Source organism: Bubalus kerabau, chromosome 13 (genome assembly GCF_029407905.1).
Source record: "Bubalus kerabau isolate K-KA32 ecotype Philippines breed swamp buffalo chromosome 13, PCC_UOA_SB_1v2, whole genome shotgun sequence".
NCBI lineage: Eukaryota > Metazoa > Chordata > Mammalia > Artiodactyla > Bovidae > Bubalus > Bubalus kerabau.
This window is the reverse complement of record NC_073636.1, coordinates 35,407,849-35,419,885: the sequence shown is the minus strand read 5'-3', so window position 1 is coordinate 35,419,885 and position 12,037 is coordinate 35,407,849. Positions and strand designations below refer to the sequence as shown.

Here is a 12,037-nt window from a genome sequence, read left to right as displayed (position 1 = left end):
AGTAGGACACGACTGAGCAGCTGAACACACACGTGCATATGTATTTATATATGAATCACTGCTGTACACCTGAAACGAACACAACATTGTAAATCAACTATACTTCAATAAAAAAGACCTTATCATTTTATATCAAATGTCTGAAAGTCAGTTTTACCATCCTGCAATTGCTTCAATATCAGAATATTTTATCCTCATATCCTCCATCTCTGCTCCCATATGGTGTCCTGTTCACACTGCAGTTCATTAGCAAAGGTGGGGAAAGTAAAAATAAAAAATAAATAATAATAATGAAACAATTTATTATGAGTTAGCAGCAGAGAAGTAGTAACTAGGAAATTTTAAATTACCCCTTCAACATATAAAATCTATCATAACCTCATATACAGATTTGCTCACTGATAAGCAGGTGGGCCCTGACCACAAATCAGGCAGTGTTCTCTGGAAAAGATATTAGTTTTGTTTATGAATAGCATCTGTTCAAGAATGTATGATATTATGGCTCCAGTGTATACCGTGTAGAGAGGGAAAAAAAATAGGGATGAACTTAATACGACATCTGTGACTAGTTAGTTATGGTAACCTCCAGGTATTTGGTGGTTTCAGCAGAAGTTCTAATATACATTCCAGGCATGAAGAACTACAGGGAAGCCTGTACAAATACTGAGACAAAGATGAATACATTCACTAGTTTGAGAACACTAGGAAATACACATGGCTCCCTGCTGACTTGAGAGCTGCACTCAATTTCTCCTCTCCCATGGGAGGTGTGTGCAGGTTCCCACGTGGGGACAGAGGCTCTGGCCACCCCAGATGCTGAGATGGGGAGTCACTGGACCTTATTAGTGGTGACCCCCCACAAATGGACTAAGTTTCCATGTATCCAGGGGACAGTGGCTGACAAAAGGAACATGCCAGGAGTCACGGAGTTATCCATGCGCTTCCTAACCAAGTGTTCCAACCAAGTGAGACACTGGGATTGGACTTTTACTGTTATTTTGTAACCACTGCTGATGAAAAGCTGACATTCACCAATGATTTATTTTCTTTTCTCAGACTTATATTTCATGTCTGTTAGTTAGCTTCTGACAAACCGTTAATTCTTCTCCTTGGCTCTCTTGTTTGCATGTTTTATATTATTTGCTTTTAGAAAATGTAATTTTGTTTGATTTAGCCAAAAAGCAAGCAATCTGATACATAGGTATATATCAGATTGACCATATACATATATATATATATATATATATATATATACACCATATATATATATGGTCAATCAAACACCAGGAACTTAAGAGGCTAATAAAGTTTGAGAACACTAAGCTGGGTTTATGATAGAATACAGAAAAAGCAGAAGTAAAACTCAAAACAGATTTAAAACAAATAGACCAAAAATTCAAGAAAACTCAGGCCTTTTCTAAATGTGTTGGTCATTTTTCCTTTGGTGACCCTCAGCCCTCTGCTTACTGTTTTCACTGTGTGCATATTGTGAGGATTTATAACTCAGGATTTGCACAATGTCAGTTTAGATGGCCATTTTTCACTTCAGATACATTCAATAATTCAGTGGAACGAGCAGTTGTTTTATCTACCTGTTCAAAGGTGTGGTTCAAGGTTGCAGTGAACAGAGGGGTTGATTTCGGTCTTAATTTATAGAGGTGGGTGACAATTTGGGCTTCCCAGCTGGCACTAGTGGTAAAGAACCTGCCTGCCAATGGAGACATAAGAGATGTGGATTCAATCCCTGAGTTGGGAAGATCCCCTGGAGGGGAGCATGGCAACCCACTCCAGTATTCTTGCCTGGAGAATCCCATAATCAGAGGAGCCTGGCGGGCTGCAGTCCATAGAGCTGGACACGACTGAGCGACCCTAAGCACACACGCACGAGTGACAATTCAGAGAGGCCAATGGTTTTGATGGAAAAGTTTAGTGTCGCTCACAATTCCCCTAGAAAGGAGAGGCACGCAGTGCCGTGGGGGAAGCATCAGTGTCCACCAGGCGCCAGAGAAGAACAAGTGGACAGCACGGGCCACAGCCTTTACTGCGGTGCCTGTGGAAAAGGGCAAGGCAGGGCTAGGGAACCAGCTTGGAACCGGCTGGTTTGAGTGGCTCTGGGGGGCTCTGGGGCATCAGGGCTTTCCCTGGTTGCCTGAGGGGAGGATTTAGGGAAGGGACAATACCGGCTTTGGGTGTGAGGGTTAGATAAGGAGGTAGTTTCCAGCCTGGGCCCCCGATCACAGAAGACTTGTAAACAACCGGGCCACTGCTCTGGCTTTGTGATTAGTGGACGCCAAAGAGATAAACATGGAGCCTAAGAAAACACAAGACAGAGACGAACAATCCAGAACTCAAAATCCAGCAGCTGAACTAAACACGCAGGCTGATACAGCAAATCCAAGATATATCATGATAAATCCAATCCTAGAAGCTTAAACCAATTGCTGTGGGTGTTTTATGAACACAAACAAGCAAAGATGTAGAAAACTCTCTTTATATGGGAGATTCATAGCCTCTCCAGCACTCAACTCAAATCACTCCTTCAAAATCATCCAACCCTGGGCTTCCCTGGTGGTTCAGACAGTAAAGAATCCTCCTGCAATGCTGGAGACCTGGGTTTGATCCCTGGGTTGGGAAGATCCCCTGGAGAAGGGTATGGCAACCTACTCCAGTATTCCTGCCTGGAGAATTCCATGGACAGAGGAGCCTGGTGCGCTACAACTGAGTGAGTAACCCTGGTAACAAAACTGTGGGAGAATTTAAGTCAAGGCCTAGCCACATGCCTGGCACACAGCAAACATGAAAGGAAGTTCTTGCCTCTCCCCTGGCCTTGGTGTCATCTTTGTATCACTTGCTATCACAGACCCAATAAAACCCTGATAATGTTATTCTCTCCCCCAGTGGAAGGTTTCCCTGGTGGCTCAGATGGTAAAGAATGCACCTCCAATACAGGAGACCAGGCTCTTTTTTTTTTTTCTAATTAATGTTGATAACCAACTTGTTTCATAGTTGTTCACATATCTCCCATTAAAAAAAAAAAGTCACACAGGGTAAGAAAATACTCAATGTTTAGGACTTCACTGGTGGTCCAGTGTTTAAGGTTACACACTCCCAATGCAGGGGGCCCGAGTTCAATCCCTGGTAAGGGAACTAGATCCCACATGCTGCAACTAAGACCTGACCCAGCCAATAAATTTTTTTTTTTTAATGAAAGAAAAAAGAAAATACTCAGCTTAATTCTGGTAGATTCTCAATGAGCTGGTGTGAGATGGCAGGAGAGGAGGCCGGAAGTGCCTGTGTGTGGACACGCCAGTGCTGGTCCACTGTCCTCTGGAAGCCACATCTGTATCTCCTTTGTCCCAGGCAATTCTAGCCAGCCACTGTCATTCCCTGGAAAACAGGAGAATTGGGTTTTCCTTATGAATCTGGCAAAGCACCACAGTCTGCAGGCAGGGGGATGCTTGGAATGAACCTCAATTCTGCTCCAGTGGGTGGTGATGGCGCTTGGTGGTGGTGGGTGGCGGGGAGGCCATGAAGGTGTCGCCTGATGGAGGAGAAAGTGGAGAAAGAGACAGCAAGTGATTTTTCTCATGCAACAACCATGCAGATCCTGTCTCCTTAGAGTGAAGGTATAGTACTGAAATGTATTTGTCATCCTTTTTCTTAATCCCCATGGTTGTAAATTTTCTGTTTGGGTTGGTGCCAAATCTCTAAGGCAACAGTTAACACACCCCTAATGCAATTTATTTCCCTGGAGTGTCTTCCAGCCTCACGGAGAGACGTTGATGGCTACCGTTCTGGGAAGGTTTATCATGTGCCAATCATTCTGTTAGGCCCTCCACACACTAGTTCTTCCTCTTGTACTCTTTCTCTGCTTCTCAAACTTGCCCATGTGTACGAATTGTCTGGGCACGTACTTAAAATAGAGATTTCAGGCTCTCGACTGTAGGAATTAGAAATTCTGATGGTATCCAATGAGGTCCAGGAATCTGGCTTTTAGTCAGACCCCCCCAAGTTGATCCTGAAGCGAGTGATCCATGGAGCACACTTGGGAAAACATGCCTAATTCCTAGTTCATGGTCAAAAGTGATTATGAAGCATAGCCTCTAAATTAATAGAAATATCTATGTCTAAAAACAGGTTTTCTTAGCACTTGTGAACATAAAACCCTTTCTAGTTTTTGTATAACTACTATTGTCTGACTTTCCAGAACAAGCCAACAAGAGGGACTTTGAGATCTTATCAAGAACATTAATCTTTTCAGAGAATAAGAACTGGTAGTGTTTTTACAGACTGAGAAAAACATCAAAGAATAATGAAGTTAAAGGAGACCTTGTGGTAGGTCATCACTGAGGCCCTAAAGCAAGGAGGGTTGTTTTTTTTTCACTGAGTCCTTGAAAAAAAGCAGCAAATCAAAGAAACAAGGGTTTTGTCTTTTTTTTTTTTTTAATTTTTATTTTTCCTGAAGAAGACCGTTAAGCATTCTTGCTCTGGTCATCTCACATCTGTCCTGATGACTCAGTAATCCAGTTCCTTCCTGAGTCTGTGAAATCCCTTCTCCAGAACCCGCAGGGAGGCGGGGTCGTGGAAGCAGCCAGGGAGGCATCCTGGCTCAGGGTCCCGGGCAGCATCACACTCAGAGTAGCTTTAAACCACATTTTCTGTTTCCTCACAATTACATAAGCAGGCGATAGATATTTTTCCTGTGTTGAAGTCTCCCAAAATCAAGTAGGTGAGAGAGAGAGGGGTGAAGTTACCTTATAATTGGGCGATTTGGAGGCGAAGTGGTGAAGGAGGGGGATTCCTTTTATGGGCAAAATAAAACCTTTGCAGGTGCTTTCTGAGTTACAGAGACCTGCCTGATGAAGAAATGCCCTTTTTTTCTAAAAATATAATAGCAAGCGTACGTATACATGTATGCTCAGTTGTGTAAAACTTTTTGCAAACCCAAGGATATAGCCCACCAGGCTCCTCTGTCTGTGGAGTTTTCCAGGCAAGAATCCTGGAGTGGGTTGCTACTTCCTCCTCCAGGGGATTTTCCTTATGCAAGAATCAAACCTGTGTCTCTTGTGTCTCCTGCACTGGCAGGTGGGTTCTTTACCACTGAGGCATCTTGGAAGCCCCATATACCCGTGTGTATGTGTACAAAAGGCAGAAGACCACAGGCATATACATGTATACACAGTTGGTTCTCATCTCTCATGCCCACCACCCCAGGTCCAAGTGCTGTAAACCAGTGTGCAACGGGTTTTTTCCTCTTCAGCTTCCACCTTCATTTGGGGAAACACCACACCCCCTCTTTGTGCTCTTTAGACATTCACCCTCTCATACTCATTGCCTTTTTCTCTTGCCCCTCTTCCTTTTCACAATTGTAGCCCCAAATCTGCAGAAAAGGCTCCCATTTTTTTCCTTGCTTCCCACCCCCTGCCCCCACTTTGCCCCATCCTCATTTTTTTCATTCTCCTTGTTCATCTGAAATGATCTTAGTCATGGCTGGAAGGCATAAGAGCTGGGCCAGGGATGTATCTGTGCTGGAGAAAGCAGAAAGGCAAACATTTTGGAATGAGCTTATCATGTTAGAGAGCCGGTGTCAGTAAACCACAACAATCTAGGAAATCATGAAGTCATCTTCTCCGGAATCTGTGATAGTGCAATCTTGTCACCTTCCTCTAAAGAAAGCTGCCTTCACCCACCTTTCTGCCCCAACAGTTTCTTATTACAGAGGCTTTATGTGGGTTGGTTTAGCTTGTTTCTCCCTTTGCTTCAGTGTTGTCTTCTGTGTCAAATACACAGCAGTTCAGCTGCATTAGGACACTTCTGCGGGGTTGACCCAGAAACCCAACAATATAACTTTGTTCTGTGGGAAACCGTGTCCTGATCTCAACATGCTGGTTGATAAATGATCTCGTGGGAACATTTGGCTCCATGTGTGTGCATACTGCTGGGCACATAGATGCTCCACAGCAAAAAAAAAAAAAAAAATTATTTCATTGAGTTGACAAATTGAGGACAGATGGGAATGGTGTGTCACTGAAGCAGTCTATCCCTGATACATGCTTTCATAACAAGAAGTCATGTCACTGTTGTATATAACTGTGATTTTCCAGGAAAACTTCTGCATATAATTTTCTTTGCTTTTTTCTTATTTTCCCAGCCTTCCTCTGCCTAAGTGCAACCTAAGCCTTCCTGCCAACAGAGCACCATTAGAAAGGTGTTAGTGGTAGGAGCTGATACTTCTGCCTGCTTACCTTGTGCCAGCGCTATGCTGGTTGCTAAAGAGGCCTTATCTCACTTAATGCTCAGGGCTTCCCTACAAGGTGAACACTGTTGTTGTCCTCACAGTATTAGGCAAGAAACTGAGGCTCACAGAAGTCACACATCTAGAAAGCAGCATGTGCTCAGTTGTATCTGACTCTTTGTGATCCCATGGACTGTAGCCCACCAGGCTTCTCTGTCCATGGAATTATCCAGGCAAGAATACTGGAGTGGGTTGCCATTTCCTCCTCCAAGGTATCTTCTGGACCCAGGGATCGAACCTGCATCTCTTGCATCTTATGCACTAGCAGGTGGTTTCTTTCCTACTGTGACATCTGGGAAGCCCCTAGAAAGTGGCAGGAATACCCAAGATCAAGTACACAAGCCATCTGCCCCTTGAGCTCCAGAGCAAGCTGTCTGCTCCCATCTTCCCCTCCTGGTTTCCTGGGATACAAGAAAGATGATTTCACCACATGACCCTTGACCATATCGCCTTTCTTTTCCAGCACAAGTGTGTTTGGCTTTCTATGCTCTCTTAGACTGCACACGCCTTGTGGTTAGGGTTCAGAATGAGAGTCTTAGGCCAGATTCTGCAATTGCCTACCAGCAGGGCCTCTCAGAGCCCCAGTTCCCAGTGGCACCATCTCAGAGGACAATGGTGAGGACTGAAACAAAATCATGCACTTGAAGGGCTCATCCTGGGACTCCCTGCAGTACCAATGCAATGACTTTAGCGAGTGTTGGTGTGACGGCAAAGAGCACAGCCAGAAATCGGTAATGTGACTGAACGGTTTTCTTCTTCTTTTTTAAAATATTTGTTTATTTGGCATATCAGGTCTTAGTTGTGGCTCCCCAGATCTTCGCTGCAGCACATGGACTCTCTAGTTGTGGCACACAGGCTCCGTAGGGATAGCTTACAGTGAATGATGTCAGATTTGTGATCTCCAAAGAAGATTTTGCTTCAGGACCAGGGACCAGGCTTCAGATACTCAGAACTTCATGCGGCAGAAGTTCTATTACAGCGAAAAAGGACAGAGAAAGCTTCTGACATAGACATGAGAAGGGGGACAGAGACTGCCTCAGTCACTAGTCTTATCAAGGCCTTATATACTTTACCAGATCCACTGCCAGAACATACATCTTAAATTAACAAGATTAGAACTAGCAATAGAAAGGTCTTACCAGACCCACTCCCAAAACTTGATATAACAAGATTAGTCAGAAGGTTCTTGTTAAGAAGGAGAAACATGTCCTCAAGCAAGATACATTGTTGTTATATAATCATTCAGTTCAGTTCAGTTCATTCGCTCTTTGCCACTCCACGGACTGCAGCACGCCAGGCTTCCCTGTCCATTACCAACTCCTGGAGCTTGCTCAAACTCATGTCAATCGAGTCAGTGATGTCATACAACCATCTCATCCTCTGTCGTCCCCTTCTCCTCCTGCCTTCAATCTTTCCCAGGATCAGGGTCTTTTCCTGATCCTGAGTCAGTTCTTCACATCAGGTAGCCAAAGCATTGGAGTTTCAGCTTCAGCATCAATCCTTCCAATGAATATTCAGGGCTGATTTCCTTTAGGACTGACTGGTTGGATCTCTTTGCAGTCCAAGGGACTCTCAAGAGTCTTCTCCAACACCACAGTTCAAAAGCATCAATTCTTTGGCACTCAGCTTTCTTTATAGTCCAACTCTCACATTCACACATGACTACTGGGAAAACAATAGCTTTGACTAGATGGACCTTTGTTGGCAAAGTAATGTCTCTGCTTTTTAATTGCTATCTAGGTTAGTCGTAGCTTTTCTTCTAAGGAGCAAGCATTTTTTAATTTCATAGCTGCAGTCACCATCTACAGTGATTTGGAGCCCTCCAAAATAAAGTCTGTCACTGTTTCCATTGTTTCCCCATCTATTTGCCATGAAGTGATGGGACCAGATGCCATGATCTTCATTTTCTGAATGTTGACCTTTAAGCCAACTTTTTCACTCTCCTCTTTCACTTTCATCAAGAGGCTCTTTAGTTCTTCTTCGCTTTTTGCCATAAGGGTGGTGTCATCTGCATATCTGAGGTTATTGAGATTTCTCCGGGCAATCTTGATTCCAGCTTGTGTTCATCCAGCCCGGCATTTTGCATGGTGTACTCTGCATGTAAGTTAAATAGGCAGGGTGACAATATACAGCCTTGACGCACTCCTTTCCCAACTTGGAACCAGTCCATTGTCCCATGTCCAGTTCTAACTGTTGCTTCTTGACCTGCATACAGATTTCTCAGGAGGCAGGTAAGTGGTCTGGTATTCCCATCTCTTGAATTTTCCACAGTTTGTTGTGATCCACACAAAGGCTTTGGTGTAGTCAATCAAGCAGAAGTAGATGTTTTTCCGAAACTCTCTTTGCTTTTTCTATGATCCAACAGATATTGGCAATTTGATCTCTTGTTCCTTGGCCTTTTCTAAATCCAGCTTGAACATCTGAAAGTTCTTGGTTCATGTACTGTTATAGCCTGGCTTGGAGAATTTTGAGCATTACTTTGCTAGTGCGTGAGATGAGTGCAATTATGTGGTAGTCTGAACATTCTTTGGCATTGCCTTTCTTTGGATTGGAATGAAAACTGACCTTTTCCAGTCCTGTGGCCACTGCTGAGTTTTCCAAATTTGCTGGTCTATTGAGTGCAGCACTTTAACAGCATCATCTTTTAGGATTTGAAATAGCTCAACTGGAATTCCATCACTTCCACTAGCTTTGTTCATAGTGATGGGCCAAGGTCCTAAGGCCCACTTTACTTCACATTCTGGGATGTCTGGCTCTAGGTGAGAGATCACACCATCGTGTTTATCTGGATATATAATCATTAGTATAGAGCTTAAGGAAAAACATACCCTTGACCAAGATGAGTTGTTTTGTTGTGTAATCATTAGCTCTGGGCTTAAAGAAAGTTATTCTTAAAAATTGTTGCCACAATAACTCAGAGTTTAAGAAAAAACGTCTTATGTCACTAAGACAAAGTGATGTAGAAAAAATGTTTGTCCCTTTCTCCCCCTCGAGAGCCCCAGACCCCTTTCTCCTCCTTGGGGACTCCGGGTTTCTTATCAACCTACCTAAGAATTCACTCTCTCAGTAGTTACGAGGCATGTAGGGTCTTAGTTCCCCAAGGAGAACTCAAACCCAAATCCTCTGCCTTGCAAGGCAGATTTTTAACCGCTGGGCCGTCAGGGAAGTCCAACTGAAAGGTTATCCTTCTGCATTGACCGGGGGCTGACTTAGCCAATACCATCGCCCTCTCCATGACTCATCAGCAGTTGAACATTTTGTCTTTTCTCTGCCCTCCAAAGTGCAAGGACTTTTGCCCTTGAGCAGACCTGGCAGCAGTCTGATCGCGGCTGTGAGGGAGGTGGAGAGGCCGGGAGCAGTATGTGTTCAATCTGTCTGACCTCTGCCTTCTCCTGGCTTCCCGTTTCCTCATCTACCAAGAGACAGGATTGAGCAGCCTTTACAAGGCCCTCTAGCTAAGATACTCAGCCGTCTGCTTTTAAAGGAGATTCCAAGCACTAAGCTGTTGTCACTGTCTTCTGCTCTTTACACCTTCCCTGCGTGTATGTTTTTGTGAAAGTGTGTGTGTGTGTGTGTGTGTGTGTGGCTGTATGCATCTCTGTGTGGCAGTGTACGTATGCATACGTGTGTGTGGACATTCGTACAGCGTTGAAGCTGCCCAAACCCAAGTGACTGGAAAGAGGAAAAGATGACCAATTCACCTGTGCCGTAGGCGGGGCCGGAGTAGGCCTGTGCCTTTGGCTACCGGTCCGCCCCCTCCCCGGGTGCCGCCCTCCGGCCAGAGTGCAGAGCCTGGAGGCCGCTCGTCGGTCGGGGCGGGGCGGAGTGCGCGGGGTGGAGCGATGGGCGGGGCCGGGGATCGCGAGGCCGCGGGGGCGGGGCTATGGGCGGGATGCTGGGTCGCGGTGGGCGGGGTGATGGGCGGGGCCACGGAGAGCGGGGCGGTGGCGGCGGCGGCTCCGGGCATGCTCGGCCGCAGAGGCTGCGAGCGGGGCGGGTCGCGCTGTTCCCCGGCCGGCCGGAGCGGCGGCGGCAGCGCAGGGCAGCATGAGGGAGCCGCTCGGTAAGTCCCGGCGTCTGTCGCCCCTCCTGACTCCCGTCGTCCATCTGGTCCGCTCCCTCGGCGCCCCGTGGGCCTCGCCCCAGCCTCTCGCGTTCGCCCCCCAACTTCTCCAGCCCGGACGTGGGTCGGGTCGGCGCCCTCCCCAGCTTTGGTGGGGATGTCCGCACCCTGTCCGGAGCCCCCGGCGTGGCGCCCAGCCCCGCAGCCTCGGGCGGGGGGCGCCCCTCTGCTGGGGTGGGGGGATGAGTCCCTGCCCTCAGGTACCCGGCCCCGGGCTCGCGTTAACCTGTCGGCGCCGAGGGCCGCGGCGGGCGTTGGCGCTCGCCTTGCCCTTCCACGCTGGGTCGGGGCGGCGGGGGGTCGGGAGGCGGGGGTCGCTGCCCAGCTCCCGGAGTCCGGGCCACCCCCTGGGTCCAGCCCACCCGCTTCTTCGCCTGCGCCCTCCGACTTCGCGGGCATCTCCACCGCGGGGAACTGACAGCCGCCGCCCCCAGTTCCCACTGGCGCCCCTCCTGCCTGCCCCCACCCGCGGCTGCTGGGACCTGCCCGCGGGACGTTGGGAGCCGGCGGCCGCGCCCCCGCCCCGCCCCGTCTCCGCCCGGCCCGCGCGCCCACCGCCTTGGGGTCAGGGCCGGGATTAGGGTGCTAATCGCCGCTGCCTCCTAGCCTTGTGCGCGGCGGCCCGGCCCTCCCCCAGGCGGCTGGCGCTGAAGCCAAAGAGAGAAAAAGGAAAACAGGGTGGGAGAAAGGAAAGAGCCCCGCCTGAGAGCGCTGTAAATCCGTTAATAAGCCCACTTCTGGGATCCGGAGCCCGCCCGCCGGTCCTGGGTCTCCGCGCTTACCCTGCGTGTCCACACCCCCAGTCGCCATCAGTTCACCCCGAAAACCAGGGATTTCCTAGAAGACCCGACCGCAATGACCTCACAGCACTTACAACTGAGAGAGCCGCTTTGGCCCCCTGTCACTGGCGCCCCGGATTCTTTTAGGGGTTTGAAAAAGAAGCTGTGATTCCACTACTGAAGAAAAAAAAAAAAAAAAACCGGGAACTTTATGCCCGCGCCACCTGGTTACGCCCTAGCTCTTGCTCATCCTCACTCTCTAGGAGCGAGGACTTTGGGGAATTAGCTTAGGCAGGTCCCCACCCCCAGCCGCCCACACCCACACCCTGCCATCCAGTCTCCCATCCCCTGCGTCCCCGTCCCACCCCCATCAGCATCTCCCTCCCCAGATTTGGTCGCCTGGCCTGTCTTAGGGAGAGGGTGGAGCGGTGAGGACCACACAACTGGGAGGTTTTCTGCCTTCCCTGGCTGTTTTGTCTTTTCAGATTTGCAAGTAGAAACGGGGTGGGGGTGGGGAGGGTAGGGGGGTTTGAGTGGAGGGTTGGAAGATGGGAGGGGGAGTGGAACGGGGATTCAGGCAGCCAGAAATTCGTGGACAAAAATTGCAGACTCAGTAGTTTGAGTGGGCAAAACTTCAGGGAAGTGTCGTCCTAGGTCAGGTAGGTTTAGAATTTAGGATAACTGGACTAAGACCGTCCAGCAAGGCAGAGGCGAGTGAGAAGTTTTTTTTGAAGTTTCACGCAGATTCTATTTCCAGGAACTTGTGTTGGCTTTGATGTGACCTGGGAAGTGTGGTAAATTCGTTTGGTTTTCCATAATGTTCTGTGGGTTTGGACTTTA

General features: G+C 47.9%; 1 protein-coding gene across 3 annotated transcripts in view; it reads left to right on the top strand.

The window, feature by feature from the left end:
• The first annotated feature begins 2,545 nt into the window (after nt 1–2,545).
• Nucleotides 2,546–12,037, top strand: part of JCAD (junctional cadherin 5 associated) — a 45,467-nt gene continuing 35,975 nt past the window's right edge. For 2 of the 3 annotated variants that reach the window (XM_055544004.1, XM_055544006.1), the window contains exon 1: nt 10,228–10,358. The gene's annotated coding sequence lies outside the window, so the exon portion shown is untranslated. Of the gene's footprint in view, nt 2,723–10,227; nt 10,359–12,037 lie in introns of those variants that run through there. The other variant, XM_055544005.1, reaches the window with a different exon arrangement.